Source organism: Coenobita brevimanus, chromosome 19 (genome assembly GCF_032717465.1).
Source record: "Coenobita brevimanus isolate Jiangsu-jjx chromosome 19, ASM3271746v2, whole genome shotgun sequence".
Classification (NCBI taxonomy): Eukaryota; Metazoa; Arthropoda; class Malacostraca; order Decapoda; family Coenobitidae; genus Coenobita; species Coenobita brevimanus.
The window spans coordinates 13,284,295-13,310,607 of NC_136972.1; positions in this window are offsets into that span (position 1 = coordinate 13,284,295).

The window sequence follows — 26,313 nt, forward strand, 5'->3', positions numbered from 1 at the left end:
TACTTTAATGCATTTATTCAAATATGTATACAACTTATTTAAAATGTAATATTACTGAATAATCACTATTTACTATGAATAATATATGTATACAATATTCATACAATTATGTTACTTTACAATATTATGTATTTCACTTAATTAGCTTATAAGTTCATTATAATGTGTATGTAGTATGTATTAATATGTTATAACTATTAAATGTCGATGGTACGCCATTTTCGCACGGCCGAGCAAATGTAGGACTACATAATAGATAGATAGATAAATAGATAGATAGAGAGACAGATAGAAGCAGGGAGTCAGATGATGAGAAGGTGTTGTGTCTGCGAGAATCGAGCAGTGCTAAACATGCTTACACACTCTTAACACTGAGGAAAGCTGACGACAGCGGCCAGTAAGGAGATGATGCAGTTAGCTGTCAGCAGTCCTCTCGTGAACAAAGATCTGGTAACCACACACACATATACACACATACTCACACACAGGCTCCTTAAGCTTTCCATCCATGAGGAACACACGTGACACACCCCTGCTACACCAGATTTTAGGAAAGAGAGTTTAGAAGGAGACAAGCAACCCTAGAGAGAGGTCGAGACGGAGATTAGCCTTAGAACAGAGAGAGAGAGAGAGAGATAGCGAGACAGGGAGGTAGCTACCCGGGACTTATACTCTTTCCGTGTGAGAGACCTGTTTAATATTTCCAAGACAAATAAAAATAGTCCCATACTATTCTTTACCTCTCCCGTCACTACATGACATCTGGTGGGGAAGCTACTACAAGATATAAAAGCCGCTCGACCACAAGTCTAAAATATACTTCTCTACAAGTAACTACAAAGTCTTTATGACAGAATGTCCTCCTTTGGGTGGGGTAGTACTGGATCATCTGATCGAAATGATCCATCCCACCCATGTGCCTATTATAGTCCTCCATCATGACGGGCTTGTTCACGGTTTTCAGAAAGTGGTGGAATCTCCCATCTGGACCCTTGACCTTCCCTTGCACCTGCTTAAGGACGGTGGTGTAGCTGTGGAAGGTGGACACCATACATACAATATGTGTGTCCTTCCATAACAACACCATTACATTGCCCTTGTGTTTAGCTTCCACTCCATCATCAGGAATGCGTTTAGCACTGCTGATGTCCTGCAGCTCCCTTCGTGCTCTCCTTGCCAGTCGTACTGTGCCACACACATACACACCCTCCGCGAAGAGGCGTTCACACAGTGATACAGAGTTGTAATCATTGTCCATATACAACTAGTATCCTTTGCCCTTCAACAGTTCAACGAGGCCCCACACTGTGTTCTCTAGAGACTTTTTCTCCCCTGTGTATACTTCCAAACTCCAAATGTAACCATTCCTTGCCTCAGCCAAGATGTATAGTTTTATGGCATACTTTTGAGGCTTCATAGGGTTATATACACGGAAGGAGAGCTGCCCCTTTCAAACCAGAGATCCCACATCCAGGCTAAGATATTCGTCCAGGATGTAAACCTCCCTGAACCTCTGAAATTGATACTCCATCAGTGTGCCAATCCTTATCAGCCGGTCCCGATTGCCCTCGGATATGGCGAGACTATTGAATGCATGAAAGTGCTTCAGGATGGCCCTGAAGCGCTTTCCACTCATAGCTCGCCGAAATATGGGGTATTCGTGAAACTCTTATGAATGCCAATAGTGTCTTATGGTTGGCAGTTCACAAATCCCCATAAGAAAGTATAATCCAAGGAACTTAGCCATTTCCTCTTTGTTGCAGAGGTATCAAACATTTAGTGCAGTCCTCAGAAACGTTGCATATTTGTTTGTTTTGACCGTCAGGTAGGTGAGCAACTCCCTGGTAAAAAAAAGGTTGAAAGTATTGGAGTGGTGTTGCTGGTGCTGCCAAACCTGGTGTTTCAGTGAATGGGCCAGCATTGGGTGTAAATGACCCAGAACTCCAAGCTTCCTCCTAACGGTCCCCACCTGGGGAAATGCTTGGCTGTGTACGTGTGTGGCGCACACGACCCCAAGACATACGACTACCTCTCGGCTGCCCACCACCTCCTCGCCTAGGCCCACGCTGCCCTCGCCTTTGTGGTGGGGAGGGAGATGGTGATGATGATTGTGTTGATGATAGCTGGGTGGATGAAGGTTCAGGTGATCGTGGTGATGGAGATGGTTGTGGTGATGGTTGTGATGAAGATGATATTGGTGGTGATGGTTGTGGTGAAGATGGTTGGGGAGGAGATGGTTGTGGTGGTGGTGCCGTTGCTGCATGCTTGCTTATATTCAGGGGGGATGAAGTCTGACGCAGACAGTGACTTTCCAGATTTAGCTGAGGAAGATGATATGGAAATATCTTGGATGGGTGGTGAGATGTGGGCGGGTTGAAGGGTGGTGAGAGTGTAGGGTGAGTGTGGGAGGAAAGAGGTCAGTGTTTGCTGTGGGGGGGCGTGGAAGATAGGTGGCGATAATGCGGCTCAGTCTTGAGGGTCGGGGTGGTTGCAGTGGTGGCAGGACTGCTGGCAGTGATGGCAGTGGTGTCAGGGGTGATAGGACTGATGGCAAGGATGGTGGTTGTTTCCAAAGTGATGGCAGTGGTGACAATTGCCGTCTGAGTGATGGCGGTAACAGGAGTAGTACTTATTACACCAGTGGTGTCAGACGTGAAAGGAGTGGTGGTAGTGATGGTGCTACTACTACTCTCTGTTGTGCTTATCACCGCGGCCTTGACTACGGGTTTGCGCTTATCACCCCTCGGGTCAGATTTCCTCCTCACTCTCCTGCTCCTCACTCACCTGCTCCTCAACATATTCACTGTCTGTTTCACTATGACTACTTTTCTCACTCTCACTGCCACTGAACAAGTATTCATATATTCTTTTTTCAGATAACCCCTTGCGAGGCATTTTTCTGGCAGTGTAAACTGCAGGGGAACGGTAAAAATCAGGTACGAATTTTCAAATCTGGCTTTCTCTGAAAAAATATATGAAACACTTATAAATGTTCTTCACAAGCACATTGCACTATATATAACACAATATCACTAAACACTTCTAAGGTATGGACAGTGCGGTAGTAGGAAATGCGGGTTTAACCTATACAATCCCACCGTCAGCATGGTGCCAACAGTACAAAACGTCTCAAGTAATCCCAGCGATGTGATGGTGCTGACAGCATAATTTGAGAGCTGTAACGCATCTCTGCTTCAGTCCAGCTAGTTTTTTGCTAAGGAGTAGCTTAAAGTATTGGCAACATTGTGCACAAGCACTCGTAGCACTGAGTTTGCTTCTGCATGGCTGGGTTACATCAGTGTGCCACTGTCCATCACAGCATTAGAATGTCACAGAAGTAACGCCATTTTTCTGCCTCATTGGGCTGGAGGATGTGGTTGACACTATCACATGGACCCTCTGTTCCTTCATCTAGTGATTCTATAGAAGAGGAAGACCTGGATGACTCTTCTGGGGAGGAATATGAGCCAGTGGAGAAGGATATTGAGAATGGGGATTCCCCCATTCTCCTCCCCCATTCTCTCTCATCCTGCCCAGCTGGGTGGGAAAACATAGCTCATGGCTTGGGAAACTGGGCTAGAAACACAATGGACGGCCATCCTGCACTTATTTCTCCTATAAGGAGTACTTTTTTTTGTTTTTCCTTGATTTATATGTCATTTTGGATTATTTTATGCAATAAAACTTTTTTCCATTTTTGGTCCAGGATTGGGTGGGTATAAAATTGCAAAAATGCCTGGGATGGTATGGGTTAAATGCCCAGTCATGCATTCACACACCCTTTAAGCCTGACTGCTGGGAGGATACCGAGCTAAATACAGGCCGCTTGCCCCTCCAATAAGCTCACAGGTGTTGCCATATATTTACCCTAGATGTGGCTACCTTCAGCTTTGACTTAATCAAATCTGATGCAAATCCATCCACAAGAAAAGTTTCTATGACCATTTATAGGAAAGTTGCGTCATGTTGTATCATCGGTTACTCTTCAGATTACAAGGATTATGACTCGCATTGTGTCATCTTGCGCGATGGGGTTAATGACAATCCTCTAAATGACCTCAATTATTGCTTACAAGTTTAACCCATCATGTTCGGGGGTTGTTTTCACCACTCAAACCGCCAGCAGGTGTTTTTCTTAAACCGCCGCATGCCAGTGCCATTTTAAAACGGTCTGACATAATGCTGCTACCAGTGCCAGTGCCATTTTAAAACAGTCTAAAGTAAAAAACTTCACTGGCTGCATTTTTCAGGATTCGCGGGTAAAAATTGGCAGACATGTAAGGTAACTGTTCCTCTACCATCCTCCAAGCTGTCAAGGCCATACACTCACTTGCTACCCCCCTCATACTCTGCCTCACTCTGCCTATGTGCCTCAACCAGTGCTGTACATAGTGAAGGCATTTTGTAAATATTTTCATGTAAGTGTAAGTTGGAAATATTTTCTTGTGAGTGTAAGGACTATATAGTGAAGTCAAGTTGTAAATACCTTCTTGTAAGTGCCAGGACTGTACATAATGAAGTCAGGTTGTACCTATCTTCAAGTAAGTGTAAGATAATGCACTCACAGTGAGAAAAACAAGCAAATTGTGATAGATGCTGAAGTAATAAGTAATCAGAAAAGTGTACAGAACATTGCTATACCTTCCCAGCATAAATACCTGAGTATACCTTACTTTGAAAATGGCTTTCTCTCACATACGTGGTGAGCATGAGAGAGCGGCTATACCTGTACACGAGTATGCAGGACTCAATAAAACTAATTTTTGAGCCTCGGTGAGCATTTTAATATTGATATTCGTTGTTTCCACATCAAAATCTATCATTTTAGCCAAAAAAAAGGTCAAAAAATGGCCGGCACTGGAGTTACCCAGAGGGCTAAAAATAGCCGGCACACGGCGGGTTAAAAATCACGATTATTTAAACCATAATTTCTCAGCTACACTTATAATAATATAGCATAGTATAATACTATAATATTATGCAATAATCATATCATAATACAACAACAATAATACTACAAAACAATAGATCATGTATACATGCCACCCAGACATCCCCAGGTTGTCATGTATACATGCCACCTGGACGGGATAGGTTAATTGCCCTCACATTATAAGTCATCCCACCACTGCAACATCACTTGTAGGACTACGCTCTATGCTCCAGACTTTAATGTGGTCAAAAGGAGGGAATTTCAAGTCACTGGTGAAGACCGCTGCATGCTGGAACGGTTGGGAACTGAGATTGGCGGAGACTCTCTCCCGCTGGCGGCAACTTCGACTGTGTTTGTTTTTTTCTGAGTGGCTAAGTTAAGAGTGGTATTATGCCAAAATGATGGGAACAGTCTCCAACTCGGCTGACCCAAGCCTGACCTTCGTGATTTCCCAAAATGCTCCTGGGTTACACAGTGACAAGCTACTAAGTCATCTCTATACCACCAGTTCTCAAGGGTTATACAAACAGTAAAGTTCGAGTGAGAGGAAATGAGTATTAACCCAAGGCGTCCCGTCGACGTATGGGTATGTTGCAACATTTTGCATTTGCCAGTCCCAACAACGTACTTGTACGTCGCGCAATTGCAAGGTTCATAATTTGCACAATTTTGAATTTTCGCGCATGATTTTTCGTACGTATACACGAGACACCTTCCTCTATTCCTCTAGAAGATGCCAAGCAAGGACAACGCCTTACACCGCATAACCTCTCCGCCCCCGCACGCCATTGTCTCAGCAATTCACCTGTTACCAGTGACCTGGCCAAGAAAGACATTCAGGGCCAGAGTGATTCCCCAATCGATGACAATGTGGAGGGCAAAGTTTACATAGCATTAGAGGAAGAAACAGTTAGAAATGATGATCAGGTAATGTGGCAAAAGAAGGTCAGGTATGGTGATGAGCTAGTGAGTGAAACAATGCTTATAATGCCTATATTACTGTTTGAAAACCAATATACTCTCGTACTACATATAAATTCGTACCAAGTAAATAAATAAATACCGTTTATGAGTGATGTGAAATAGTTACCCTCCCATAGAACTCGTTTTCCTTGGTGCCAGCATGTTAGAAAACCCAGTCAGGTAAGGAGGTACTGGTACCTGAATTGAGTATTTTAAACCTTAGGTGAGCGATTTCTCCATGAAATTTCGATGTTTCTCACCAGAAGCGGAGGTTTTAGCCAAAAAAAAATTTCGAAAATGCCTCGGGATTGGGGGGTGTCGGAGATGCAAAACAGCTCGGGACGTGATGGGTTAACAAGACGAAAAAAAATATAGAAACCTTCCCATCTAATAGCCTTACACAGTAACCCTGAATCAGTTGACTGATATTCTTGACCTTGACTTCCACACTGGGACCTTGACCTCCAGACTGGGACCCGCTCTATCCAGCTCACAGAATACAAGGGAGGTGAGTGGGAACTCAGGAATCGCTTGTCAAATTAGGCCAATGGCATCACCCTCGAGTGATCAAATGTGACACTTCAGAATTCCCTGGAGGGGGGGAGGAGGGGGAGGGAGGAACAACAGCATTGACCACCCAACATGTCTCATAGTTGGTAAGCGAGAGACACCGCTGCTCATGGCACGCCAACATTGTGTGGCGGAAAGGAGAGGGGAGGATGACGGCTTACGGAATTTAAAATTTTTATTACTGTAGACTCGTGATAGACTCAGTGTGATGCCCTTCCCCCCACAATTGATTACCTGAAAAAAAATGACATTCTCTAATTACAATAATTACTCTACAACGACCAGTCTTATTACCCATGCATCGAAAAAGCACTGAAAATCATCGTGCCTTACACCCCTTTGTCTATCTATCGATCTATAGCCTGATGCCCTAATCCCACAAAGGGTGGCTGCAGACAAAACGCCTCCAGTCGCTCTGTCACCCACCATTTGACTACCCTCCCCCCAACTCACTCCCCCCTCCCTCATATACCACTCAACTCCATCTCTCCACCTCATCCTCGGTCTACCCCTCCCTCTCCCTCCATCCACCTCACCTACATAAACCATCTTAGTCAGTCTTTCATTCTCCATTCTCACAACATATCCAAACCATCTCAGAGTACTTCTCCTAATCTTCTCAACCACATCCACATCCACCCCACAACATTCCTTCACCTCTTCATTCATCAACCTGTCCCTCCATGTTACTCCACATGATCCTCTCAAGTAACTCATTTCCACTGCTCTCACTCTTGACTTGTTCCCCTCTTGCAAGGTCCACGCCTCACTTCCATACATGAGGGTAGGGATCACAATACTATCATCCGTGACTTCTTAACTTCCCTACTCACCTCCCTATTCCTTAACATTGCTTTCATTGAACCAACAGCCTTCCTTCCCTGCTGTACCCTTTCACGCACTTCATCCCCCAAAGTTCCATCCTTACTCATCACACTACCCAAGTACTTGAATGCACGCACATTCTCCATATCCTCACCATCCAAGCTCACTGTACATTCTGTGACTTCATTCCTCTCAAACACCAGAACTTTACTCTTGTTTACATTAACTTTCAGATTCCTCTTCCTACACGCTGTTCCAAATTCATTCACCAAACCTTGCAACTCCCATTCATCTTCATTCTACAATACTGTATCATCAGCAAACAGCAACACCAGAATCTTCCAAATCTCACCCTCATTCATTAGAGCCACCCCCACATCCACTGCCCTACTTTGCACCTCCTTCACAACCCCATCCATGTATACATTAAACAGCCATGGAGAAACCACATAACCCTGTTTCAGTCCCACATTGAGATCAGAGAACTCATTCAGCTCACCATCCACTCACACCATAGCCCTAGCTCCTTCGTATATACTCTTCACAGCACTCAACAATTTCTCCTCCACTCCATATATTCTTAATACCTTCCACATACCTTGCCTATCTATTCTGTCATAAGCTTTCTCCAAGTCCATGAAGACAGCATACACTTTCCTTTTTCTAGATACTTCTCCACTAAACATCTTAGAACAAATATCTGATCTACACACCCTTTTCCCTTCCTTAATCCCCCTTGTTCTTCTCCAACTAGCTCCTCCGTCATATGCCTAACCCTATCAATGAGTATTCTACCATTTATTTTTCCAGTCACACTAAGAAGATAAGTACCCTTATGGTTACCACATACTTCTTTCTCCCTTTTTCCTTTGTACAAAGGAACAATTATACCTGATTTCCAGTCCTCTGGAACCTTTTCCTCTTCCCAAGCCAATCAAGACAACTTCCATATCCACTCCACTACAATCTCACCCCCATACTTCAGCATTTCACCACACACTCCATCAATTCGTGGGGCCTTTCCCATATTGATCTTCTTCATTGCTTCCACTACTTCCGCCCTACTGATCTCTTCCTCCTTTCTCTCATTTCTTCTTCTCCTAGCCATTCCCCAAACACTTATACTCACACTGCTGTCACTCTCTACATTCAACAAATCCTCAAAGTGCTCCTCCCATCTCCTCAATTTCTCTCTCTTCCCCACCAACAATCTATTACTCCTGTCTTTCACTCCCCTACTATTTCCCCTTTCATACTGCCTTACTTTCTTTACCTCCTTCGAAAACAATTTCTTACCATCCCTCCATTTCACACTCAGATTCCTCCCAAATTCTTCATCCACTTTCTTCTTACTCTCTTCACGACCCTTCTCCTGCTCACATATACCTCTCTCTTCTCTCTCTCATCTTCTCCCCTACCTCTACTCTAGAGACATTCACTATATGCCTTCTTTCTTTTGTTCCACAGCTCGTTTCACCTCATCATTCCACCATGCTGTCCCTTGCACACCCTTACATCTCCTCCTCACTCCACAAACCACCTCACATGCTGTGCCTATCTCTTCCTTGAATATCTTACATAAATCTTCCACCCCTTCCATCTGCTCCAACTCATACCTTCCCTTCCACTATGCTCTTATACTCTGCCTTTTCTCACTATCTTGCAAGTTCTCCACTCTATTCACAGGAGTTGTTTCCTCCTGTCTTCCACTTCGTCCGTTCAACCATTTTCTTTGCAGCTTTACCTTGGCCATCACTAAGTGATGGTCTGAGACTCCATTTCCCCACCCTCTCCACACTCTTGCATCCAACACTTGTCTTCTCATTCGCTCATCCACACACACATAGTCTATCATTGCCTTTCGTTCAACAAGTTCACCCTCCATCCTCCTCATTACTTTCTATGTATACCTGTGGATCATCTTATGCCGAAAGTAGGTGTTAGCTATTGTCAACCCCTTACCAGCACAGGTGTCCACCAAAGCACTACCATTCCCGTCTACTTCAGCTGGCACACCCCACTGACAAACCACTCCATCCACTCGTACATTCCCACCTTTGCCATTCATGTCTCCAGTCAAAAGCACTCTCTCGCTCCTCTCAAATTTGTCCATACATGCTTCTATACTCGCCCAAAACTCATCTTTCACAGTCCTCTGTCGGCGCATACGCACATATAATCGCCCACGCTTGTATACCTACTTTCGTCCTCACCCATACAATCCTTGCACCGACTTTTCCCTACTCTCTTATATTCTCCTTTCACTTGCATATCATGAGACATAGCTTACTCCCTCTCTTGCCCTCTCATTCTCATTAACTCCCGCACATATACCTAAACCATATTCCCACTCTCCCACCCTTTCACCTTTCCATTTAGTTTCATTCAATCCACATATATTCAGTCTTGCATCCTCAAGCACCTGAACAATCTCTCTTTCACTTCATCATTCACTCCTCTCACACTCCATGTCCTCACCCTCAGAATGTCCTTTGTCCGTTCCTTAGTCGTCAAAATATAGTCCGTCGTGGTCCGAGGCCCTTTATTTGCTTTAGTTAGTTCTTTTTACGGAGTGGGGCACTAACCGACCACAAACCCTTTTAGTCGCCTCATGCGACAAGCAGGGATACTGGGGGAGTATTCTTGAAACCCCCCTACCCCAGTTGCGCATGTGTAAATTACACTGGATTTCGTGACCAAAGGCACATATTCCTACTCACTCAATATTTGAATATTATAGACATTTTTTGTGTGTGTCTGACTCTGGGCATAGGCTTCACAGCCTGCTATTATGGCCCAGCAGTCCTCCTACATACCATACACCTCTACATGTCACCAATTCGGCGCTAACACCCACCGTCCATATTGGATACATGCTAGGGCTGTCTCATTCAGGACTGGTGTACTGGTATTAGCGGGGGTATTTTTACGACAAGCTGGCGTGTCTTCTGGTAGATCAGTAAAGTCTGCAGTATATTAAATTCAAATCCTTTAACTGTTCCCTGCCCCAACAGGGATTTGAATCTGGGTCCTGTAGGACTGCAGGCCGCCTTCTACCGACTTAAGCAACCAGGTAACTTAATCTACATCCTGATCACGTTCACATGGAAACAGCCATGCTCTGGCCACACTCTCTCACTAAGCCGAACTTTTGGTCATAAATGAACAAGATACAACTCATTATCACTTCCGGGCACTACAAACATCCCTAGCCCCGGGCTCCTACGCTCCTCTTGGGGCAATGTAGGATGGATGATGGATGGATGGAATTCCCAAAGGGAAAAAAAAGCACCTATATCTCTACTGTAACTTCTGAGGCACTTAATGATCTACAGCAAGACAGGTTTAACAATCCATAACAAGGCCCTGGTGATTTTCGGTTTATCCTAGTCGCTTCCCTTCTTGCCTTTTATAAATCATTCACTCTCATTCAATTTGTCAGTTATTGTGTGTAATGGTCTACACCAAAGCAATTTCAAACCATCAACAACCAGCTCCCGCTGATTTACGGTTTAGCTCAGTAGTTATTCCCCCTAGCACTTTGCATTATATAAACTGAGTTGAGCAGTAAACTGAGATGAAACTATTATCCCCTGAAGTCAGAAAACGTATTTTTTGTTATTCTTGGAACAATACCTCCATGCGATGTTGTTCACCTTAGGTTACCCCTTCTACTGAAGGAGTTAATGAAAGCTTTAGCTGGCCCTTTCAGTTCGAAAGAACCTTCCCGAGGTGTTCCTGGTAGCAGCAAGAATACAGTATATCACAAACTTGAACTGAAGTAGTTATGAAAAACTAGTCCTGATGGGACAATTGAATTACTTTGAGAAATAAGACTGCAAGAAAAAACATAGGGAGATATTGCAGATAACAGCCCTAAGAACGAAATTACTTGCATGGGCAGAAGGGTAGAGTTACATAGAAGATCCTCCGATTTAAAAAATGCGGCTCCTAAACTGACTCATATTGCCTGGTGGTATCCATCCATCAAATATATTACCACTATCCCGGCAATCGAACCCGGGACTCTCAGGTGAGAGCCAGGCAGCAATCCAGTATGCCAAGACCAGGTAAAAGTGATCTCATATTGTCACAGTCTTGTAACCAGTGCCCCTCAACCCCCACGGTGGATCTGAAGAGTATAAGATAACCCCCTGGCACTCGGGCAAGTAGATGCTTTTAATTTATCTCAAGCACTTACAAGTCAGAATGAAGAGAGAAACCTGTAATTTACACATGAAAGATCTATATCTATCTATCTATAGCCCGACGCCCTAATCCCGCAAAAGGTGGCCGCAGACAAAACGCCTCCAAGTCACTCTGTCATCCACCATTTGACTCCCCTCCCCCCAACTCACCCCCCCTCCCTCATATACCTCTCAACTCCATCCCTCCACCTCATCCTCGGTCTACCCCTCCCTCTCCCTCCCTCCACCTCACCTACATACACCCTCTTAGTCAGTCTTTCATCCTCCATTCTCTCCACATGTCCAAACCACCTCAGTGTATTTCTCCTAATCTTTTCAACCACATCCACATCTACCCCACAACGTTCCTTCACTTCTTCATTCGTCAACCTGTCCCTCCACGTCACTCCACATGCTCCTCTCAAGTAACTCATTTCCACTGCTCTCACTCTTGACTTGTTCCCCTCTTGCAAGGTCCACGCCTCGCTTCCATACGTCAGGGTAGGGATCACAATACCATCCTGCAGTGACTTCTTAACTTCCATACTCACGTCCCTATTTCTCATCACTGCTTTCAGTGTACCAACAACCTTTCTTCCCTGCTGTACCCTTTCACGTACTTCATCCCCCAAAGTTCCATCCTTACTCATCACACTACCCAAGTACTTGAATGCACTCACATTCTCCATATCCTCACCATCCAACCTCACTGCACACTCTGTGACTTCATTCCTCTCAAACACCATAACTTTACTTTTGTTTACATTAACTTTCAGCTTCCTCCTCCTACACACTGTCCCAAATTCATTCACCAAACCTTGCAACTCCCATTCATCTTCACTCAACAATACTGTATCATCAGCAAACAGCAACACCGGAAGCTTCCAAATCTCACCCTCATTCATTAGGGCCACCCCCACATCCACTGTCCGACCTTGCACCTCCTTTACAACCCCATCCATATATATATTAAACAGCCATGGAGACATCACACACCCCTGTTTCAGTCCCACATTGAGATCAAAGAACTCACTCAGCTCACCATCCACTCGCATCGTAGCCCTAGCTCCCTCGTACATACTCTTCACAGCACTCAACAATTTCCCCTCCACTCCATATATTCTTAATACCTTCCACATACCTTGCCTATCTATTCTGTCATAAGCTTTCTCCAAGTCCATGAAGGCAGCATACACTTTCCTTCCCTTTTCTAGATACTTCTCCACTAAACATCTTAGAACAAATATCTGATCTACACACCCTTTTCCCTTCCTAAATCCCCCTTGTTCTTCTCCCACTAGCTCCTCTGTCATATGCCTAACCCTATCAATGAGTATTCTACCATATATTTTACCAGTCACACTAAGAAAGCAAATACCCCTATGGTTACCACATACTTCTCTCTCTCCTTTTCCTTTGTACATGAAAGATAATACAGTATATACCACTATGCTGGGTAATATGGTAATATATTGGATGTTTTTTCCAGTGTGTAGTACAGGTTTCTCTCTTCTGTCTGGTGGTAGCATGAAAGAAAAAAAAAGTAAATAAGTAAGTAAACATAACACAGTGGCAAATAAACAGCCTGAAGGAGGAATTATGTATCATAGCCTTAACTTCTTCGTCCGCCGAACGTAATCTCTGTTTTATTTTGCTGTTACTGGTCGGTTTTCTTCTGCTTAAGAGAAGACTCTACGGGAATTATAAAGGGGTTACCGAAGGCCTAATACAATCCTTAGTCCATTTTGAAAAGTACCACTTAAATTGAATACTTGATAGACCGTTTTTTTAAACTAAAAAGAAAAATGTTATTGTATTCAAAGAGATAAGATTAAAATGACGCTGAATATCCTGCAGGGCAAGGTTATATAAAAACTGGTGGATGGATGTACATACTGCAACCTGATAGGTAAGAATATACAATATTATGAACCTAAAAACTGGCAATGTATGAGGGGCTGAAGGGAGAAACACAAATCTTACCCGGAGAGGAAGACCAACATGGGATATCATGAAGGATGGAAACGTCTATCTATCTATCAATATACCTAGGCTGCTTCTCCCAAGGAAAGGAAGGTAGCCGAGACAGTACGACACACTCCCAATTTACTCATCCACTCAGACACATTCATTCACATCTTAGCTCCTAAGGGGAGAAGGGACAGATCCTCACCGCACCACACCGCACGAGGGTCAACTGCGCAGTGCAATCAGTGACATCTGCAGCAGGGCCTGACAGCAGAGCTGGTTTACCCCTGCCACATAATAATGGAAACATCCCCTTAAACGCACCTGACCTGATCAGCTGATCAGACCAAAGGCGGGAGAATATCCCCCGAGGGCTGCATCATCATTTATTCATACACGATTTCTCCCCATTTATTTCTGTCACGCACAGCCATTCTTCCTTGCTCAACGCTCTCTTCACACTATCCATCCATCCTATTCGTGGTCTTCCTCTCAGCCTTACACCTCTCACATCAGATCTAGTTATCTTTTTCACCAATCGATCATTATCCATTCGCTCCATATGCCCAAATCATCGCAACACCCTCTGCTCAACTTGATCAGCCATCTCCCGAACAACTCCAGTTCTCCTTCGCACTTCATCAATTCTCACTTGATCCATACGCGTCACTCCACACATACTCCTCAGACACGTAACAAACTAATTGTTGGAGTTAGAGAACACAGCGACACATCGCCCGAACCTTGACCTTACTTACGACCTTCTTATATTGATATGCACGAATATGGAGTTCCTTCTTCCCATCTCCACACACAATGTATGTGCGAAATTTGATGTTAATGGGACGAGGCATTAATATGATAACGCAGCACCCTGAACTTTGACCCTGACCCGCGATCATTTACATTTTGATCGATGTGTAATTAACTTAGCCCCTTCTTCCCAGACTCACAAACAACGTATGAGCTAGTTTTGATCCAAATAGTATCAGTCACAGATGAGGTATTTTATTTATTTTATTTACACACACACACACACACACACACACACACACACACACACACACACACACACACACACACACACCAAAAGCTCCTGGATCTCGTGCAGGAGTTTCTCCTAACGCAACATGTAAGGGTAAGCACCAGAAAAAGAGGACTCGATGTTCACTCAGTGCTAGATATTATATTTACAAGGCAAGAAAACGATATTGACGAGTTAATGTATCACCCATTCGGCAAAAGCAACCATGCAGTACTAAATTGCAACTTCAGGATTCCATATGACATAGTTACAGCAATGAGAGATACAAAAAGAGCCTAAGTTATAAAAAGGGAAACTACCATGACCTAACGATTTACTACTTAGAAACAGATTGGGAAAAAGAGCTTAGAAAACAAGATGTAAATGCTATATATATAAAATTGTGTGAACTTTATAAAAGAGGAGTCCAGAAGTACATCCCACAGTACAATGAAGCAGAAAAGAAAATAAAGAAATAATTTTGATACAGAATAAAAAAAAAAAAAGAGACTTCTTGTGGAATAGGTACAGAAGACACGATAGTGAATGGGCATACAACAACTATAAACAGGTAAGAAACGATAATACAAGAATACGGAGGGATGCCCAAAAACAGTTTCAGGAGGACATCATAAATAAAAGTAGTGATCAAACGAAGCTATTTTACAGCTACAGAAGCAAAACCAAAGTAAAAGAAAAAGTACAATCCATTACGGATGAGGGGATCACCTATACACAAGAGAAAGATATTTGTGAAGCACAAAATAAGAATTTCCAATCAGTTTTTACAAAAGAAAATAATTTTGAGAGGGATTATATGGAACATGCATGTCCACGCATATTACCAGATATACAATATCAGAAAAAGAAATACAGGAGGAGTTAAGTAAATTAGACAATGAAAAGCAAATGGTCCTGGTGAAAATTCATGTCGGGTGCAACATGAATGTGCATAGGAGTTCAGTAAACCATTATCTTTAAATTTCATGAAAACCTTGAGACAAGGTAAACTACCTGATATTTGGAAGAAAGCAAACATTGTTCCCCTATTCAAGAAAGGGAATAGACAAAATCCACTCAACTACCGACCAGTGTCACTAACCAGTGTTGTAAGCAAGGTATTAGAAAAGCTGATAAGAAAAGTTTGGGTAAATCATCTACAAGAACACAATATGATAACAGAAAGACTGTTTGGTTTCAGAAAGGGAAAATCATGTTTTACTAATCTGTTGAGCTACGATGATAGAGTAACAGAAACATTACAGAAAAGAGAAGGATGGGTGGACAGTAGGCTATCTATTTAGATTTGAAGAAAGCATTTGACAGAGCACCGTACCAAAGATTTTTATGGAAACTGCACCATCAAGGAGGAATCCGAGGCAAACTGTATTGTTGGATGCAAGATTTTCTCCAAAAGAAAGAGGAATGAGAACGGTACTAAGGGGAAATTACTCACCGTGGAGGGAAATGACTAGCGGAGTTCCACAGGGCTTAGTGCTGGCACCAGTCATGTTTTTAGTGTATATAAATGATACAGCTAGCAACATTGGAAATGAAAGCTATCTGAATATGCTTGCTGATGATGCAAAAATACAAAGGAAAATTACTAATGCAGACTCTTGTAAAGAGCTACAAAAAGAATTGTATAAACTTCATGAATGGAGTAATACATGGCAAATGGAATTCAATGAGGCCAAGTGCCATGTGATCAAGTTTGGAAAAAGTGGAAAAAGGCCTGATTGGGATGATAAGCTAGGAAATAAAACCCTACATACATCAGAAAGAGAGAAGGACCTAGGTGTGATCATCAATAACAGACTATCTCCGGCTGACCACATCAGTGAGAAGGTACGGAACATGTATACACTGCTTGCAAATATGAGAATAGCATTCACATACATAAATGAAGACATGTTAAGAAAGATAATAACATCATTCATCAGACCAACCCTGGAGTATGCGTCAGTAGTCTGGAGTCCTCATCTCAAAAAACAAATACTGTAGATAAGATTGAAAAAGTTCAAAGAGCCGCTACAAGATGGGTACCAAGCCTAAAGGATCTAAGCTACGAAGGAAGGTTAGAAAAACTGAATCTGCCTACACTACAGGAAAGAAGGAAAAGAGGAGACATGATTATGCTGTATAAATGCATATCAGGGAAGGAGAAAATCGACATAAATGATTACACAACCTATGAGGATGAATCAGCATGAGAACACTGCATAAAAAGAGAGCCGATAAAGACGTAAGGAAATTTAGTTTCCCAAATAGGGCGATTGATCAGTGGAATGCACTACCGAATGAAATCGTGTGTGCCAAAAAATGCATAAATTTAAGGATATGTACGATAAAAATGGTGTAAGACACGGGACAGTACGAACTTGACTCATTCCTGTAAAGATACAATTAGGTAAGAACGATTAGGTAAGAACACACACACACACACACACACACACACACACACACACACAAAACTTTCGGGATCACTGAAGACGTCAGGTTAAACCTTTGTTTGCAGTGGGCGTGTGATTAATAAAACTGTCAGGCACCAGCTGCAGCATAACAAGGTTTTCAGCTTCCACCAGAAAGTGAAGCCATGTAGTTTATCATCATTATCATTAATACATAAAATACATGAGTAATAAAGAGGTGTTATGAAATGTCCAATGCCAATGACAATACGGCTGTTCTGCGTAAGACCAAGCATTGTTGACATAATCACACTGTTGGGGAATGTAAATCAAATAGCATTAACTACTACCAGCAGTCTCTCTCTCTCTCTCTCTCTCTCTCTCTCTCTCGTTATATCAAACTGCCCCAGGTCACCTCTGTCACAACTAACACCACGTTCAAGCACAAGACGCTCAACTTCCTGCGTCGAGAAATTTTTACTTCATTATAACACTGACGCCTGAATAAAGGAAGATGATGATGACGACGATGATGATGATGATGATGATGATGATGTCTGGTTGTTAAAGGGTTAAAATCAATATCTATTAATTCCTTCTGTAGGGGAGGTGTTTTCTTGAGTTGATAGACGCTCAGACTCCTATGACTGACTCTCAGCTGAATAAAATTGCTCGACGCTGATTGAAAAAAAAAAAAAAAAAAACTAGATGGTCCAGTCATGACTGAGTTAACAGGACCAATGGCAACACTTTCAGTCTATCTCAGCACATCCCAGACGATTTTGTACACCTTAGAGTGAGCAGCAAGAGCTTCAGTGTTCCTAAAAATGCAAGCCTCTCATGATACATACTGTTGAATTTTGACGTACCTATTCTGAAATATCACCCATCATCCCAGATCATCGTTTCATCAACCATGCCATTAAAGCTGTTGGGCTATATTTATGTGTATGTAATAATTTCATGTGTATGTAATAATTTCAAGCCCGCATTCCTGTTAATTTATTAATAAACGCAATTAGATCAGGGCCATTCCATCGGCCCAAGCCTCGTAACAGCCCACTGCATAACATAACGCGAATGAAATAACAGTAACAATAAGCATTATATAACGACGAATGTTCACAATGATGACTTATTGCTCAAAACTTTTGAAAACGCGGGCGTTGTTCGCTATGGATATGAGAGAGAGAGAGAGAGAGAGAGAGAGAGAGAGAGAGAGAGAGAGAGAGTTGGCTGGGGGAGAGGGCCTGGGAGGAAATAATGTTTATCATTTCGCCTGGCAGATTTATGATCCTAAGGTTAATTAACTGTATTGTTGTTTTTGTTCAGCATGGTAAAAGAGAGAGGCAATAGTGGGTTTGTCTGGAGGTTTGAGAATACAGGGTAATCATGCTAAACGTTTTCTATATTTTATGCTTAAAATCTTTAGGCAATTTAGCTTAGGGGAAGATTCATGTAAGGAAGATTTAGCATTACGTATTAGATCCTAGGCTTTCTACGGTGTGTGTGTGTGTGTGTGTGTGTGTGTGTGTGTGTGTGTGTGTGTGTGTGTGTGTGTGTGTGTGTGTAAGGGGGTGTGCATCATATTTTGAAATATGTTTTAACATTTTGTAAAGATGATGTGAGGGGTGAGACAGGGTAAAGAGAAAGGAAGAAAAAAGATCTAAGAGAGAGAGAATCCCCCCAGCTCTCTCTCTCTCTCTCTTCCTGGTACGGGGAATCCAGTAACACAAAGGGGCGGAAGTTTAGTCAAACGTAAACACGTTTTTAAATGATGGTAAGTGGACGGGTGGGGCGAGTGGAATCGTAGTCAGGGGACGAGTGGAGTGGTAGTGAGGAAACTGTCATCACTGATAATGCCTTTAACAATTCCTAAGGTCAATAACATCGCCTGGAGGGAGCAAAAATGCACTAAATACGCCCTCTGACTTAGGATGTTAAATAATCATATCTCGCCACTCGACACTTTGTATGCACAATAGACAGCTTGACTCACTGCTAATGATTTATAACAGGCAAGAAATGACGCGAATGAAGTAAACAGTAAATCGGCGGGGCTTAGTTGTGGATGGTCTGAACATGACCAATTGAACTTGATTTGGTGCAAACCGTTACACATTGCAGCTGACAGGCTGAATGTGAATGAATGGGGTTGCCTCCTGTTTTCGGACGTTAACCCGCTTGTGCAGGTAAGAGCTAGTGGGCAATAAAAAACAAGAATATAATACAGAATCTTGTCGTTTATCATCAACTAACAGTGGAACCATCATCTTATCATAAAACTATGGTACATATACTTCTTGATTTTTATAGTCAATTTGTTTTTACGTGAGGGAACAAGGCCATTTCTATCTCTATCTATTCTATCCATAGCCCGACTCCCTAATCCCGCAAAGGGTGGCCGCAGACAAAACGCCTCCAAGTCGCTCTGTCACCGACCATTTGACTACCCTCCCCCCAACTCACCCCTCCCTCCCTCCCTCATATACCTCTCAACTCCATCCCTCCACCTCATCTTCGGTCTACCCCTCCCTCTCCCTCCCTCCACCTCACCTACATACACCCTCTTAGTCAGTCTTTCATTCTCCATTTTCTCCACATGTCCAAACCACCTCAGTGTATTTCTCCTAATCTTCTCAACCACATCCACATCCACCCCACAACGTTCCTTCGTTTCTTCATTCGTCAACCTGTCCCTCCTCTCAAGTAACTCATTTCCTCTGCTCTCACTCTTGACTTGTTCCCGTCTTGCAAGATCCACGCCTCGCTTCCATACGTTAGGGTAGGGATCACAATACTATCATGCAGTGACTTCTTAACTTCCATACTCACCCCCCTGTTTCTCATCACTGCTTTCAGTGCATCAACAACCTTCCTTCCCTGCTGTACCCTTTCACGCACTTCATCCCCCAAAGTTCCATCCTTACTCATCACACTACCCAAGTACTTGAATGCACTCACATTCTCCATATCCTCACCATCCAACCTCACTGTACATTCTGTGACTTCATTCCTCTCAAACACCAAAACTTTACTCTTGTTTACATTAACTTTCAGCTTCCTCCTCCTACACACTGTACCAAATTCATTCACCAAACCTTGCAACTCCCATTCATCTTCACTCAACAATACTGTGTCATCAGCAAACAGCAAAACCGGAATCTTCCAAATCTCACCCTCATTCATTAGGGCCACCCCCACATCCACTGCCCTACCTTGCACCTCCTTTACAACCCCATCCATGTATATATTAAGCAACCATGGAGACATCACACAACCCGGTTTCAGTCCCACATTGAGATCAAAGAACTCACTCAGCTCACCATTCACTCGCACCGTAGCTCTAGCTCCTTCGTACATACTCTTCACAGCATTCAACAATTTCCCCTCCACCCCATATATTCTTAATACCATCCACATACCTTGCCTATCTATTGTGTCATAGGCTTTCTCCAAGTCCATGAAGGCAGCATACACTTTCTTTCCTTTTTCTAGATACTTCTCCACTAAACATCTTAGAACAAATATCTGATCTACACACCCTTTTCCCTTCCTAAATCCCCCTTGTTCTTCTCCAACTCGCTACTCTGTCATATGCCTAACCCTATCAATGAGTATTCTACCATATATTTTACCAGTCACACTAAGAAGGCAAATACCCCTATGGTTACCACATACTTCTGTCTCCTCTTTTCCTTTGTATAAAGGAACAATTATACCTGATTTCCAGTCCTCTGGAAACCTTCCCTCTTCCCAAGCCAATCTACACAACTTCCATATCCATTCCACAACAATCTCACCTCCATACCTCAGCATTTCACCACACACTCCATCAATTCCTTGGGCCTTTCCCAACGTGATCTTCTTCATTGCTTCCACTACTTCCGCCCTACTGATCTCTTCCTCCCTTCTCTCATCTCTTCTTCAACCAGCCATTCCCCAACCACTTATACTCGCATTGCTCTCACTCTCAACATTCAACAAATCCTCAAAGTGCTCCTTCCATCTCCTCAATTTCTCTCTCTTCTCCACCAACAATCTGCTATTCCTATCTTTCACTCCCCTACTATATTCCCTTTCACATTGCCTTACTTTCTTTACCTCCTTGCAAAACAATTTCTTACTCTCCCTCCATTTCACACTCAGATTCCTTCCAAATCTTCATCCACTTTGTTCTTAATCTCCTTCACAAGTCTCTTCTTCACCTCCCTTCTCCTACTCACATATACCTCTCTCTTCTCTCACTCACCTTCTCCCCTACCTCTACTCACTAACCATTCACTTTATGCCTTTTTCTTTTGTTCCACAGCTCCTTTCACCTCATCATTCCACCATGCTGTCCCTTGCACACCTTTGCATCTCCTCCTCACTCCACAAACCACCTCACACGCAGTGCCTATCTCTTCCGTGAATATCTTACATACTGTACGTCTTCCACCCCTTCCATCTGCCCTAGCTCATACCTTCCTAATCTTTCTTCCACTATACTCTTATACTCTGGCATTTTCTCACTATCTTGCAAATTCTCCGTTCTTCTCACAGGAGCTGTTTCCTTCTATCTTCCCCTTCGTCTCCTTAACCATTTTCTTTGCAGCTTTACCTTGCCCATCACTAAGTGATGGTCCGAGACTCCATTCCCCCACCCTCTCCACACTCTTGCATCCAACACTTGTCTTCTCATTCGCTCATCCACACACATGTAGTCTATCATTGCCTTTCGTTCAACAAGTTCACCATCCATCCTCCTCATTACTCTGCATGTATACCGGTGGATGATCTTATGCCGAAAGTAGGTGTTGGCTATTGCTAACCCCTGACCAGCACAGATATCCACCAAAGCACTGCCATTCCCATCTACTTCAGCTGGCACACACCACTGACCAACCATTCCATCCACTCGTACATTCCCAACTTTGCCATTCATGTCTCCAATCAAAAGCACTCTCTCGCTCCTCTCAAATTTGTCCATACATGCTTCTACTCTCGCCCAAGACTCATCTTTCACTCTTGCCACTCGGTCCTCTGTCAGAGCATACACACATACAATTGCCCATGCTTGTATACCTACTTTCATCCTCACCCATGCAATCCTTGCACCCATTGTTCCATACTCTCTTATATTCTCCTTCCACTTCTTGCTTATCATCAGACATACTCCCTCTCTTGCCCTCTCATTCTCATTAACTCCCGCACATATACCTAAACCATATTCCCATTCTCTCACCCTTTCATCTTTTTTTCCATTTAGTTTCAGTCAATCCACATACATCCACTCTTGCATCCTCAAGCACCTGAACAATCTCTCTCTCTTTCACTTCATCGTTCACTCCTCTCACATTCCATGTCCCCATCCTCAGAATGTCCTTTGTCCGTTCCTTAGTCGTCAACGTATGGTCTGTCCTGGTCCGAGGCGCTTTATTCGCTTGTTTAGTTAGTTCTTTTTTCGGGGTGGGACACTAACCCACCACCAACCCTTTTAGTCGCCTCGTACGACAAGCAGGGATACTGGGGGAGTATTCTTGAAACCCCCCTACTCCCCTTCCCCCAGGTGGGCCATTTGCCCAACCTAAATATTAAGTCATGGTTACATGAAATTCAATGGACTGTAGTTATGCGCTCGGAAATGAATCTTCCTGAGTACTGACCAAATCAGCCCTGCGGTCTGACTACATCTGGCCATCATCACAACTGCAGAGGGTTAAGTATATTAGCCAAGTTACAACAAAGGCACTAAATTACTATTTAATCTATCAGGCTTAAACAGCCTCATTTTGGTTCAGATGCCATTTTCTCAGGCATATCCATTTCCAATTATTAACTGTCTCTACAAGAGACTGTACAAGACCTGTATTATAAATAAAAGAGCAAGACAGCAAAAGATAATTACCTGCAGAATACCGGTAGACAGAACAAGACTGCTGTTAAAGTAAATTAATAACCTATGCTGGTTAACAAAAATGTGTGGAAAAATATATATATATATATATATATATATATATATATATATATATATATATATATATATATATATAGATAGATAGATATATATATATAGATAGATAGATAGATAGATAGATAGATATAATCACAACATAAAAGCAAAGCAAAATCCCGAAATAAGTTCTTAACTAAAAGAAATGTGGGAAATATTTTTCCCCAGAGCGGTTGCCCTCTTTACCTTTTAAAATAGTCGTCCCTGGTTAAAAGCAGAGGAAAACCTGGAGAGCGTTAATGACTGGTTCAAGCGGATTTATAATCCAGAGATTACGTTCTCTTTAAAAATTCTTATTATTAATAAGTTAAATGCTACTGAGTTTAACCCTTGTGGACAACTATATTGTAGATACATGTAAATACTTTGGAAATTCCCATTGACTTAACTGCGCCTGCGGGTGAATATGGAATGCCTCACGTGAAATTCGAATGAGGGTTTAATACATATTTACATAGATAAAGGGAATATTTGGATTTAGTTTAATTTAAACTAAGATTATATTAAGTTGGTTTCACCCTGAATATATCATGAAGTAATTTAACTGTATTAAGCATTGTAATTAATAAATAGTCGGCACCTCTTCAATCCTATGAGGGAGAAGATGCTCGCATGATCACTCACTCTGCTACGAAAGCTCGTTGAGTTAGCATGCTGTAAAATACACACCTAAGGGCGCTTGGATGTCCAGGCAACCGACCGAAACATCAGGCTCGTCATCATCTGCTGTCCGACTTTTTCTAGCTAAGTAACCTTTACAATTTGGCCAAATCAATGGGGAATTAGCTAGGAGATAGGAGAATAATAACTAGGTGAGTTGGAATATCAATTACACCTAAATCTCCCAAGACACTTGTGAATTTACTTAAGGTGGTTTTAGACTAACACTCGTCAGACAAAGGAGTGCATATATAAAATTTCTGACATATTTTTTTGGTGCCCCTGAGAGTGAGGAAAACATACTATGCTGAAGCACTGAACAATTTTAAGGTTGCGTTTGTTGGTCACAGCCTACTCCCACGTTCTATAGAAGTAGATGACGTGGAGATACTTATATACAGAGCTCCGGGAGGAAGGGCAAGTTCCTTTTCTGATGATGAGTGGCTAAATGCCGTATTAGATTGGAAGCATGACCGCACTATCCTTTTCCTAGGAGGAAATTATATTTATGAAGATGTGGAAGTTAATGAAATTGTTGAAAACATTCTAGCCATGGTAGGAGCCATCGAAGGTTCATGTAAATCCTTGGTAACCATAACCCTTCTTGAGCCTAGAAACCTACCATAAGGTTCACCAGTTTGCTATGGTGCGTATTAATTAGTTAGCAGGGCCGTGAATAGGAAGTTGCAGAGGATTGGGAAACGTAAGGGTTTTATCCATTTTTTTTTTTTTTATGTGAGGAAGAAGGAACCAAAGGCAACGAGCCCGCAAAACTGTTCCTTCCAAGGGAAAAACAAAATACAAGAGAGAGCCAAAATCAAGGTCCATTCATTTCGAGATGCCTGGACACATTGCGTTTGAAAGACTGGAGATCATAGAAAGCAGGAAATACAGACAGAGGGAGACAATTCCAGAGCTGACCTGTTGCATAAATGAAGGACTGGGAGTAACGGTTAACTCTTGGATTAGAGAGTTGGACAGAAAAGGGGTGAGAGTTTGCTGCTAGACGGGTGCTACGCGCCTGTCGTAGAGGTGGAGGAATGCATGCAGACAGTTCAGAGGAACAGTGACCATTGAAGTACCAATAGAAAAGAGATAAAGATGTAACAGTGCAGTGAAGAGACAGAGGTTGAAGGAATCAGTAAGATGAGGAGAGTTAATGAGATGAAAAGCCTTTGACTCCACCCTATTGAGAAGAGCTGTATGTGGGGAGCCTCCCCATACATGAGAGTTATACTCCATGCACGGGCGGATTAAATTCCCTGACGGAACCCGTACTGACGATCGGAAAGAAGGTTGTGATAGGAAAGATGCCTTAAAATTTTTCTATTGAGAATTGACTCAAAAACTTTTGAAATACAGGACGTTAAAGCAATTGGACGATAGTTGGAGGGTTGGGAGTGGTCACCCTTCTTTGGGACTGGCTGAATGAGAGCAAACTTCCAGCAAGAAGGAAAGGTACAAGTTGACAGAGAAAGGCGAAAGAGTTTGCCTAGGCAGGGTGTAAGCACAGAAGCACAGTTCTTGAGAACAACAGGAGGGACCCCATCAGGCCTATATGCCTTCTTAGTACTGAGGCCAGTGATGGCAGAAAATACATCAGCTGAAGAAATTTTAATGTCAGCCATGAGGAAGTCAGAGGGGGGAAGTGATGGAGGAACAGCACCTGAATCGTCTAAGGTGGAATTGGAGGAGAAAGTCTGTGCGAAGAGATCTGCTTTATCTGTAGAAAAAATAACTACAGAACCATCAGAGTAGAAAAGAGGAAGGAAGGATGATGAGGTAAAGTTGTTAGAAAGGTTTTTGGCAAGGTGCCAGAAGGAGCGGGAAGAATTCGAGTTGGAGAGTTGAGAGCATTTAGTATGGATGAAATTATTTTTAGCAGAGCGAAGAACAGACTTAGCATGATTCTGGGCAGAAACGTAAAGATGATGTGATTCAGGGGTGGGTTGGCTCCGGTACCTTTTGTAGGCCCTCTCTTTGTTGCGGACAGCATTAGAACAAGCGTGATTAAACCAAGGCTTTCTTGCTTTAGTCAAAAGATATGAGAAAGGAATGTATGCTTCCATGCCTGAGAGAATAACCTCTGTAATGCGCAAGGCACACTCAGATGGCTCACGGCCATGGAAGCAATAATCATTCCAGGGAAAATCAAAGAAGTACTGCCTGAGGGCTTCCCAGTCCGCGGCTCCAAAATGCCACAGACGACATTTCCCTGGAGGATCCACAGGCCGTACCGGAGTGATAGGACAGGTTGAGGTGATAAGGTTGTGATCGGAGGAGCCCAACAGAGAGAAAAGATTAACAGAGTAAGCAGAAGGATTAGTTGTGAGGAAGAGGTCAAGTATGTTGGAGCTCTCTTCAAGGCGGTCAGGGATACGGGTAGGGTGCTGTACAAGCTGCTCTAGGTCATTAAGGATAGAAAAGATGTAGGCTTGTTCACCAGGTGGATCAGTGAAAGGAGAGGAGAGCCAAAGGTGGTGGTGAACATTGAAATCTCCTAGAATGGAGATTTCAGAGAAAGGAGAAGTGGATAGAATGTGTTCCATCGTAGAAGTAAGATAGTCGAAGAATTTTTGATAGTCAGTAGAATTAGGGGATAAGTAAACAGCACAGATATATTTAGTCAGAGAATGACAGGAAAGCCGAAGCCAGAGTGTAGAGAATTCAGAAGAATCGAGTTCAGGAACATGAGAGCAAGATAAGTCGTTGCGTATATATACACAACAGCCACCTTTGGCTTTGAAATGAGTTTAGAGAAAGTAGGAGGATACAGA